The sequence below is a fragment of the Limulus polyphemus genome, unplaced genomic scaffold (genome assembly GCF_000517525.1).
Source record: "Limulus polyphemus unplaced genomic scaffold, Limulus_polyphemus-2.1.2 Scaffold3740, whole genome shotgun sequence".
Lineage (NCBI taxonomy): Eukaryota > Metazoa > Arthropoda > Merostomata > Xiphosura > Limulidae > Limulus > Limulus polyphemus.
Window position 1 is genome coordinate 61,195 of NW_013669350.1, and position 12,219 is coordinate 73,413.

Below are 12,219 nucleotides of genomic sequence, written 5' to 3' on the forward strand. Positions count from 1 at the left end.
TAATAATATGTAATCAAATTTATAGTGTGCACTTCTGCAGCATGCATTTAGTAATAAAGCTTATTATTGAAAGAACTGTACTGTTGAAATAATTAATTGTTATCTGTTAACAAAAGTTCTATCTCAATTACAGATTGAAATAACAAAAGTTAAGATAAAAATAATTATAATTATAGGCACCATCCTTTATCCCTATTCATCTGTGGCCATAGTTGTTCGATGAGAAAAGTTCATTAAAATTTAAAGAATCTACCATACTCTGTACAAATACTTACCAAAGCCACCAAGTACACTGACAACAGGTGTTATTTGTCCATGATTAGTTTAAAAATGAACAGCAACTGTGCTTCTTTCATGTTGTTTTTTATAGAGAGTCAATATGTTCTTCTGTCCTTGTGTGTAGGGTTCTTCCAGTTTTTCCAGTGTACTTATAATGGCAGGTGTTATATTAAGCTAGTAAACATCATTGGATACAAGACACCCATTTTCAGACTGCAAACATGTTTTGGTAAAACAGTTGGCTTTATTACACTGTAGGAGATTGGACCTGTAACGTACTTGGCAGTTCATATTTCCTGATTATAGTTCTTATTTTCTTGGAGATAGTTTCATCAGTTAGAAGTACCATAAAAATAATATTTTTTGTGTTATCTTTGGAAAGTTATAATTTTCCTTTACTGAAAATGTATTTCCAATAGGTACTTACCTACTTTCACATAAATAGCTATTCTCGTTCAGTGCTGCCCTCTATATGCAAAAATAAATTATGCATGCCACAAGCCTTTTATCTCCATTGGAACTGACTGATTCCAATGCATCTCTCATGCAAATCATTATGCATCAACCTTCCACCAATAAGAGTGTGACTCCCTCTATTCACTTCTACCAAACTATCACTTCGAGATTTGTCAGAAGATGGAAGCACCAGTTTTCAGTGAGGAGGAAGGGTGGGAAGTGTGAGAGGAGATAAGTACTTATCAGAAATACATTTTCAGTATAGGAAAATTATAACTTCCAATACGGTACATCACCTCAACTCACATAAATAGTTAGAATACCCACATTGAATAGGTGGAGGGACCGATGCTAGGGAAAGAAAGAAGTATCCTTAGAAAGTGTCTAAAGGACACTCCCTAAGGGGAGACAGCCAGATTCTAAGATCTGGTGTGGGAGACCTCACCACTTCTGAACTACATATACTCTTTGCCCATCATTGAAAGATGCTGCACATATGGGCAGAAAACAGTGGAGCACATCCAAGTGGGAGAGAACTAAGGTCGGATGGTGATCCAAACCATATAATATTTATGCAACTCTACCCCAGAAAATATAAAAGTGGGTAAAATTAAAAGGATGTGTCCTAGGTTTAGAGTGGCTAGGGCTTGACAGATTGTACATGGCAAGTCAACTACATCCAAAACTCATGCCACTGGGAACAGATATCTACATGGAGGTAAGATAAAGATCATACCATTGATAAATCAACTACAATCCAGAAACCAGCCACTGGGAACTGACGTCCATGTGGGGGTAGGAAAGATAATCATACTGGTGGCAAGTCAACTACAATCCAAAACCCAGCCATCTAGTGGAGGTAGGAAAAGAGTATCATACTGTCTTCACCTCAAGTTCATGAGGCCAGAGGGAATCAAGAACCCCAGATCCATGAATGGGGCACATGTTAATATAAGAAATTGATAGATCAATCTGGGAACCTGCCATCCGTTATTGAAAAGATGTCTGTGTAATGTAATCCATTTCCTTCAAAATTGAAATTGACCGGAACTGCCCCAAGCACAATAACATCCTCGGAATAATAAGCATTGACGGATAGCAAAAGGGAAAGAACTGTAATAATCTGCAAGTATCTCCACCATGACCCACAACACTGATAGATAACAAGAGTATAAATTAGGGAGGAATATAGACATCTGTAATACATGTGTTAGGACTTACGTTGATAGGTTCAACTCTATATCCAAAACCAAGCCATGGGAACCGACATCCATGTGGGGGCAGGGTGAGGGACCCCAATGGAAGAGTAAACTGCAGTTTTTACATCTCACTCCCATTTATTTTTGTTTCATATTGGAGGATATCATGTCATCTACACTAGCAGAACACCACCACTCTACTCTCAACTGAATGGTTTTATGGTCATAACTATATTTTGTTCGTATTTCATTAACCCACTCAGGAGGATGCCTCCATGGTCCACCACCCCAGCAGTTTGTAACTGTAAAGTGGTAAGGGCTCTCAAACTCCACCAGAAGAAAAGGGGTGAAAAACACAGTGGAGAGTCCAGAGAAATAACAATACCTGAGATAGTGTAATGGGTGACCATGAAACCCTATTTTTTAAAAGTCCATACTATTTTATTCAATACAAGGCATGGCAGGGATGGGCAGCTATCCCCTTCTGCTTTGCCCATGCAGTCCATAGGTGAGTACAGTCTGGAATGGGCCAATTTATTAAACAATTCTATTGTAAGGATAAACCTACAAGCGACTTTGTGAAACACCCCATCTCTGCAGTGTATGTTGCTTGGCCATGGAAATATAAAATGTAAGTTGACATGGCTTTACAGTGCAGATTTGATTGGTTGAAGAATACTTGGTCAGGCACTACTTGCCACAGAGCAGGATCCAAACAATGAGTAATAACAAATAGGAAAAAAGGCCCCTGAAAAGAAGTAAAGAATAATAAAAGCTAACTTACCCAGTCAAAGTCTCACTGAAGTCTGAAGAATGGCTACAGGTGGAAAACGATAGCCAGAAGTGGAAGAATCTATGATCCTATGCAAATAGTGAGAGACAAACATATTAGGGGTAGTCCATATGCCTGATTGAAGGATTTCCTCCAAGGGACAATGAAGATGAGATGCCAATGAAAAGGTAGGGTGTTGAATTTGATGAGAAGACACCCGGAACAAGAACAGGAGGAAGAAAATAAAGAGGAATAAATCAATCAAATTCAAAGCCGAACTCAATTGGTGAGGGTAGAAGGAAAAAGATCACAAACAGAGGACGGCTGCCAAGGAATAAAGAGGCAGGAATGGGTGCAACGAAAGGAAGTTATGTAGGCAATATAACAGTGAAGAGCACATACGGGACATAGAAGTCTATCTGGGTCGGGCCGAGGTTAAAGGTGGGAAATGGAAGGAAGCAAAATCAGTGAAAAGGAGGAGTTACCCTCACGAGCTGCCAAAGTTTTGAGAAGGAAAGAACAATATGGATAAAGGAGAAGATATGTAGAATGATAAAGAGTAAATGAAACATCAATGGTAAATAAATCAAACCTACAACGTCTCTTGGTTAAGAGGAGAAGAAAATAAGTTTTAAGGGAAAAGTGAAACAAGGAGCACGTGGAGAGTGGTTTGAATGGAAGCAAATTGAAGTAGTGAATGACCACTTTAACATCCCAATCTGGAAGGGTAACCCACTGCGGCGTATGACGAATTCAGAAAGAACGCAACAACAGGGAAAGAGTAGAAGAGGTAAACACCCTATGATATTTGGAAAAACGAAAGGTGTGGGACAAGGCTGCCCAATAACCCGAGATCGAGGAGACAGAAGACCCCCAATCAAAAAGCCAAGTGAAGAAATCCCCAAAACGAGGAACAGTGGGTTGAGCAGGGGAAAAACCCTCGACACAGAGACCAATGGCAGAAAGCATTCCATTTACATTGAAAAACTTCCATAGAGGAAGGGCGAATGGAACAACCAGAAAAGAAACTACGTGTCGGGACAAGCTGGATCTCCTCGCCAAGGATAGAATAAAAATCAGGCAAGAAGATGGAGGACAGGATGGGCTGGATGAAGCACTAGTGACTGAGGTTGACAAAGAAAGGATAGATTCAGAGGAAGAGGTAACAGAGGGGTAAGTTGGAGCTGAAGAAGTTGTGGAAACCACAGGTGAGCTGGTCAGTAAGGAGCAATCAGAAGGACTTGACATGGAATGGCAAGGATGACTAAAATCATCCAATGAAGAAGTGAAATGGGAGGATAGACATATAGGTATTTGTTGGTTTAGTTTGGTGGAAAGCATCGACAGGCAGAGCAAGAGGATGAGGGACTGGAGGCTAAAATGGAGGCAATTTGTGGTTGAGGGATGTGGCAAAAGCATCAGTGTGAGGAGTATCCCACTAAAAGCAAATTCACTGGAAAACAAGAGGATTGAGAGACCACTCTGTTGGATAGACTTTGTCTGAATGGGAAAGCCTATCCATGACAAGATTTAAAACACCTGGAATATGACATGCAGTAATATGAATATCTAGCATGTGGGCCCAAAAAATAAGATCCAATGTATGAATACAGAGGAATCGAGAACTGTTGCCACCCTAATGATTGAGATAAGCAACTACTGTAGAATTGTCAGAATGGATCATTATCAGATGATTTCTGGCCAGTTGGAGTAAATGAACCAAAGTAGGACATATAACGAGAAGTTCCAGGATGTTGAAATGATAAGATCTCTCAGCCACAGACCAATCCCCTGAAGCTTCCTATTGATCAACCAACAACTCTCATCCCTGAAGGGGTGCATCCATGAAAATGTGTAAAACTGGACGAGGAGGAGGAAGCGAGTCTTGTCCAACCAATGCAGATCAACGACCAGGGTAGGAGGAAGGGTAATAAGAGCCATAAAAGGATCCCTCGTGAGATTCTACTGGTCGTGAAGAGCCCACTGTAGACCTAAGGGGATAAGGGCTGCCATGGAAGACCACATCCACAAAAGCGATAGAACCTTGCAAGCTGTAATAGATGGAGTAGTAAGAGTATGGAGAACTGAAAACTCCATCAAATGAAGTCGAAGAAGAGAAGGTTGGGCCCGATTGAGATGGGTGTTGAAAAAACACCCACATGGACAAGATATTGGGTAGGTCACAGGAATGACTTCTCCAACTTGATTAACCAGCCCAATCGAAAGGCCTCCAGAAGCAGTTGTTGAGTGTGATGGGCAGACTTCTGTTCGGAACAAACTAACAGTATCCAGTCATCCATATGATGATGAAAGCACAACCTGAAAGCATGTAAGTGATGAGCGAATGCTCTGACCACCTAACAAAAACATATGGGGCTCAAGCAAGCCTAAAGGACAGTGTGCAAAACAGAAAAAACACTCTGTGATGAACAAACTGAAGGTAGGGTCGAGACTGACAAGATATCAGAATATGCAAATAAGCATTCGCGATGTCCATCTTGGTCATCCATAAACCTAGAGAAAATACTTATCTGAGAGTGAGAAACGACTCCATAGTGAAAAGGGGCAGATTTAGAAATTGATTGAGGTGGGGCAAATCTCTTACAGACTGCCAGTCTCCGGTTTTCTTGGGGGAAAACAAACAGCCTGGATAAAGATAATTTACAAGTTCAATGGCCTGTCAAAACAGAAGGTCTTGTACTGCCTTTGACAGATGCTGGATAGTGGTAGGATCCCAAGGCATGGAGAAGGAAATGGCTACCTGAGACAAAATGTAGAACAAGTCCCTCTGATATAACCCAAAGAACTGACGGGTCTGTGGTGATAGATCACCAAAGGGTTACAAATTTGCACAATCGAGGTCCCACCAGACCAGAACCCACTGGGTAGTCACCGGTATTTTACTGCTTTTGACAGTTGCTGGCTGGTGGTAGGATCCCAAGGCATGGAGAAGGAAATGGCTACCTGATACAAATTGTAGAACAAGTCCCTCTGATATAACCCAAAGAACCGTTGGATCTGTGGTGAAAGATCACCAAAGGGTTACAAATTTGCACAATCGAGGTCCCACCAGACCGGAACCCACTGGGTGGTCACCGGTATTGTTTGAATGTGCACGTCTACTTCAAATAATACAACGAGATGAGAAACCCCTGGAAGAAGGAACAGGTAAAGACTGAGAAGGACTAGGATGGGAAACAGGAATAGGAGCTTGTCTTGGCTCTGACTCCAACAAACATGCTACCAAAGAGAAATGTGTAGAGTGTCGATGCACAGACTCCACACATGATTCCAAAGTCTCAGGTACATGATCAAAAATATACCACCAAAGAAAAGGAGCCATATGTCAATCCCTAAGATAAGGGGCTGGCAAATGAGCCTGGGACAAGGTTGCATCTCAATCCAGAAGATCCCAACAACAGAGAAACCACGTATGCAAAGCGAGAGCTGAGGACGATAATCTAGCCAATGTGGATGTAATAATGGAGATGCTTTCCCTCGAAAAACCTTCAGGGTCTCGGTGAATCGCCTCAGAAAAGAGATGGATAGTAGATAAATACTGTACAAGGGAAGTAAGGGTAAGACAAAGGTGTGAAAACTGGGCATGGGTTAAATGCACAGGAAAATCAGGGATTGCTCTCCACACAGGTAAAATTGACCGCAACTGTTGAGAGCCGAGAAACAGACAGCTAAGGCAAACTGATCTGTTGCCTATGAAGGGCGAGGCATGCTGGCACCCTCAACCAATTGTAAAGCAAATTGCTCAGCATGAACCTTAATATCTGGGGAGAGTGGGAAAACTAAATATGGAGAGGAAGAACTATCAAGCAACAAAGAAGAACAAGGATCATAGGAAATTGGGGAAATGGATAAAACATCACACACCTGAGAAATCATGTCTAAAAATGCAGCATTAGACTTAGCTGATTCCGTAGGTGGGGCATAGGAAAATACAGAAAAATCCGGTGGTGGAAAATGGCTATCATAATCTTCATCGGCCCGAACATGTTTGGCTTGCTCATGAGAAAGTGGGGCAAGTTCAGGAGAAAGAGGTTGATCCATGTAACGATCAATCTCAAGGCAAATAATTGCAGATAAATCCAAAGACGGGTCTCCCCCATCTGCAGCCTGTGAAATAGTGCCAGTAGGAGGTATGATACCCGAAGCAGTAACATGAACCTCAGAATTCATTGTAGAAATATATATCAAACAAAAGTGTTTAATGTAAAAAATGTGAATGTGAGAAAAAATAAAGACTGGGAAATTCTTCTTTAATATAAAGAAAAAAAATTAATGAAGAAATCCCACTTTGGAAACTAAACGAGTAAATTCACAAATCCAACTCACACGAAGAGCAACAAAAGAAAAATAAAATGTCCAAACATGAGTACTGTCAACAAAAAGTGATAGTTCAGTAGAACTGAATAGATGGAATCACATGTCATGGGAGTATGTTGCACTATTATTGGTGGAAGGTTGATATATAATGATTTGCATAAGAGATTCATTGGAATCAGTCAATTCCAATGGAGGGGAGATAAAAGGCTTGTGGCATACATAAAATATTTTTTTTGCAGTACTGAATGAGAATAGCTATTTATGTGAGAGGAGGTAATGTACCATATCAGAAATCGTCTTTTTCTTCTTGGTTTATCAGTGTTTTTTATGTTTGAGGTGTGATGTTGATTTTTGCTTGTCATAGTACATGAAAATTTGTTGTTTGATATAAAAAGATGGATACTTCTTGTTCCAAAGGATTGATTTTAGTTTACAGCTTGCCCTTACATATCACTGTTTGCAAGATCAAGGTAGTCACTTTCAGTTCTTAACTTTAACTCCATCATCCAAAAACACCCTTACATATCACTGTTTGCAAGATCAAGGTAGTCACTTTCATTTCTTAACTTTAACTCCATCATCCAAAAACTTCCAGAAAAGCGCAATTATTGAAGAATTGAGAAGACTCAGTCACAATTGTAGCAAAAAAACACAATAAATAAATCATTTAGGTGCTACACATGCAGTACTTGAAATTCTTGAATATAAGATATTTTGTTTCTACACATGCAGACAGACACAAGAAGATGGTGGTAAGAAACAGTTATAAATAAGAACTTGATATAAACTCAGCATCATACAAACACCTATTAGTTTTATACTTACTTTCACCCCCTCCTAGTGCTCCATAGATACCAAGGCGCAAATTCCTTAACTTTTGGTCAGCAACCTTCTCAGGGTCTGCAGCATCATTACTCCAGTCACTTAACCAGAGATTAGTTCCTAGGTTAAAAGCTTGTGATATGGCATAGGAAGCTAATGTGATGCCGACACCATACAGACCAATAGCTTTCACATAAGCAAAATATACACTCCATTGTACCTGCACAGAAAATACTGTCAGAATCAGAAGAAGAATATGAAAGTAATGGTAGTTACTTTATTAGGTTGTGGTTGTTTATTTCATACTCATAAAACACTATTTTTCAAACAAGGACCACAGTAATTGGGTTAAGGCACTCAAACACATAAAAGTGGTCATTTAATGCAATTATCCCTTTTTCACCAATTGTAGAACACATTCTTAATTCAATTTATATCATAAAAAAAGTTTTAGCTAAATTATTTTACAAATAATAAGGAAGTGCCCAGAAAATAATAATCTTAGAACATAACTAAATTTAAAATTTTACTTTGTTCATATAACATATTTGTATATAATTATTTGATATTCCATTAAATAAATCACTGCAAGGAATAATTTTCAATAAAAAAAATCTATTAGGAAGAAACATTCTCCATCTTCCTGTCATTCTACTTAAGAGATTTGTTTTAAAAAACTTAACATTCTTAGACATTTAAATTAGGAAAATGTATAATTTACTTTAGACATAATACCTTATATGTAAAAGTGTATTTATGTATATTACATTGCAAATTTTCAACCATATGAAACTTATTTGTTGTGTAAAGATCAGTCCAACAGAATATTTAATCTTAAACCGTACAAATTTAGAGCCTCAACAACATCAAACTTCCAACACAAGGATTGTATAAATTTAAAGGGACAGAAGAATGGAAGATTATAAAATAAGAATCCTAGAAAGTGAGAAATATTATGGAAAATAAAAGTCCTTCACAAATTCCTAGTACTTGGTTATATAACTTATACCAACTAGTCACACTTATTTTTTTAAAGATACAGAAAATAAAACCTAATTCACTAGAACTATCCAGATATAAAAGAAAAGATAGAAAAAACATTTTTTATATCATGATTGAGATTTGGTCTGTTTGTTCAATTTTGTGCAAAGCTACTTGAGGGCCATCTGTGCTAGCCATCCCTAATTTTGAAGTAATAGGGCAGAGGGAATTCAGAGCTAATTCTTGGATGGGATTTGACAATTACTCTTATAATGTACTTGTGGCCTGGAAATGTGGAACATTTATTTATTTTTTTATTTTGTGTGTGTGTGTATATGTGTGGTAATAGGATGCAAAGCACTGATCCTCAGCTTCACAGCCCAGTGATAAGCATGCTGGACTGTGAAGCTATAGTGTCATATGAGATTTGGTGAGGTTATTTGGCTCATTACTGCTAAGCACATAATGAGTATTAGAGAACTGACATTTAAGCTCATACATTTAAGGTTACAGAATGGTGATGAAACATTTTCTCTCTATACATTACATTCTTTATAAATGTACTAAATGTTCTTTAGGAAAAAGTAGCTAAAATCATTCAAAAACAACTTCATATATAAAACAAAGGTTGCAATCACACATTGTATTGTATGAGACTTACTGATCCTATTTCAGCTGCTTCAGACTGTATTAGACGAGAATGTCCACCACGATTCTTCATACCTCCTTTAGTTCGCACTTGACCTTTCTGTGGCTGTTCTTCCTCTTGGTTTGAATATCGATGCCTCAATTCTGAATCTATACTTGGTGACCTATTCTTGTGTTCTTTCTCATCAGCACTCTCCCCACTTCTACTACTCAGCCTGGAGATACACCTGCATAAAAGCAAAGTAAAACATTTCGACTTTATGTAAATATTAACTTTTTGATAAAGCTATAAACCTTCACTAACCTCATGTTTTTATAAAGCTGTCTTTGTGATTATGTAGATTTGGCTATATAATAAAGATAAAACACATAGAATACTGAAATATTATACATACACTTATACCTTAAAAAAAATTCTATATTGTGCTAAAATTTAATAAAGTCTCAGCTAGTAAATATTCATTTTTGAAAATAAGCAATGCTCATAATATTTTTATACCTCTGTAGTTCCTGAGATGGTCCAACTGTTGCAACAAGTTGTTCCATTATTTCTAACTTGTCAGGTGAAATTTCATTCTCTTCCTCCACATTTTCAGTGAAATATTGAACCAGAAATTCTGAAAAAGCACCCTTTTTGTTTAACAGTTCTGTGAAGGACCCATTCTCAGTAAGATGACCATCCTCGAACACCAAGATGGTGTCCACTTGAGGCAAGATGGATACTTTGTGGGTAATCAGCAGTCTTGTCTTTCATAGAACCAGATGAGAACATAAGTATTAAACATCTACGTTTCTGATATATTGTTCCGATACACTGAATATTAGTTTAGTAAATGAAATATTAGAATACTAGAGAAGGTATAAATAATGTTTTTTTACACCTTATCATTACAAATTAGCCCATGCATTTCTATCCTTGTTACCATTCCTCCACACAAACTTGTAAAAAATGTGTAAAAAAGGGCAGTGTCCTTGTATCAATAATAACAAACACAGATCTGACTCGTGTGTAATGAAATACTCTCAAACATATATTATATCAGAAATGTCCTCATCTAAAAGTTTGTTCTTAACTTCACAGTATTTATTCATTCTTGGTTTAAATTTTCCAAATGAAGTATAAACATATTAAATCATCATGATATTCTATGAGGTTCAGACAAAGGATTAAGCTGCCTTAGTGCATCTAGTGAAGATATTTTATAAAAAACTTGTTTTTTAAAATTGGCCATCACATTGTGTAATATAAAAACAACCATATTTATGCTGTTAGTGCTGGTCATAACTCACTTCAGTCTTCAATGCATTACCAACAATCAATACTTCTGTCAAGAGGTTAAAGTTCATAAACTTGTTTATCTTTTAATACTAAACTTTTTTAAAAAAACTATACTGAGAAAGCTTCTCATAATCTTGGTAGCTGAACATAACAAGCAATATCTAAGTGGTTTATTGCAATGAATTCTGAAATTCATGAGAATGAGCATATACTACTGCTTATAAATAATATAGAAGCCCTATAAAGTAGTATTTGTTTATTTATCCATAATCCTTGTTAATCTGATTTTATACCTTGTCTTTTAATTATTCTTTAGATCAAAGTTGATTTCTTCTTTATTTTCAAATAAACTTTTAACTCTACATTGTCTTACAAAAGTACTCACCCTCCATCCATCAATAATGTCACATTTTGATGAAATACAAATAATGTAAACAATTTTTGATTGAATAAGTATTCAGCTCCCTAAGTCAGTACTTGGTGGAAGCACCTTTGGTAGCAATTACTGCTGTAAGTCTTTTTGGATAGGTTTCTATCAGCTTTGTGCAATAGGATGGTGTAATTTTTGTCCATTCTTCCTGGCAAAATTGCTCCAATTCTTACAAGTTTGTTAGAGATCATTGATGGACTGCAATCTTCAAGTCTCACTGTAACTTTTCTATTGGATTCAAATCAGGATTTTGACTAGGCCACTCCAGGACACTAAATTTCTTCTTTTGAAACCACTCCAGTGTAGCTTTGGCCTTGTGCTTTGGGTCATTGTCTTGCTGATATGTGAATTTTCGACCCAGTTTTAGATTCTTGGCTGACTCAAGCAGGTTTTTCTCTAGGATTCGCTGTACTTTGCACCATCCATCTTCCCTCAATCCTGACAAACCTTCCAGTCCCTGCTAATGAGAAGCACCCCATAACATGAAATTGCCACCATCATGCTTGACAGTTGCGATGGTGTTGACTGGTGTTGAATGTGCTATGTTGGGCTTGCACCAGATGTAACACTTTAAATTTAGACCAAAAACCAAATTTTTGTCTTGTCTGACCACAAAACCTTCTACCACAAGTCTGCAGTATCATTTACATGTTTTGTCACAAACTCCATGTGAAATTTAAGATGATTCTTTTTTAGTAATGGTTTCTTTCTTGCCACTTTTCCATACCAACCAGCTTTTTGTAGGGACTGGGATATTGTCAATGTATAAACACTGACTCCCATCTTAGACATGGAACTTTGCAAATCTTTCAAAGCTTCTCCTGATCTATGATTCTCTACCACTTTATCCCCAACTTGTTTGGAAAGCTCCTTGGTTGGTTTGTCATATCATTATGCGAGTTGTAGCTTGAACAGATACATTTACTCTGATCTATGATTCTCTACCACTTTATCCCCGACTTGTTTGGAAAGCTCCTTGGTTGGTTTGTCATATCATTATGCGAGTTGTAGCTTG

At 37.6% G+C, this 12,219-nt stretch overlaps 1 pseudogene; it reads right to left on the reverse strand.

Annotated features, from left to right (window-relative positions):
- The window catches only part of LOC106469952, a 66,426-nt pseudogene that overhangs the window by 16,441 nt on the left and 37,766 nt on the right, over positions 1–12,219 (reverse strand).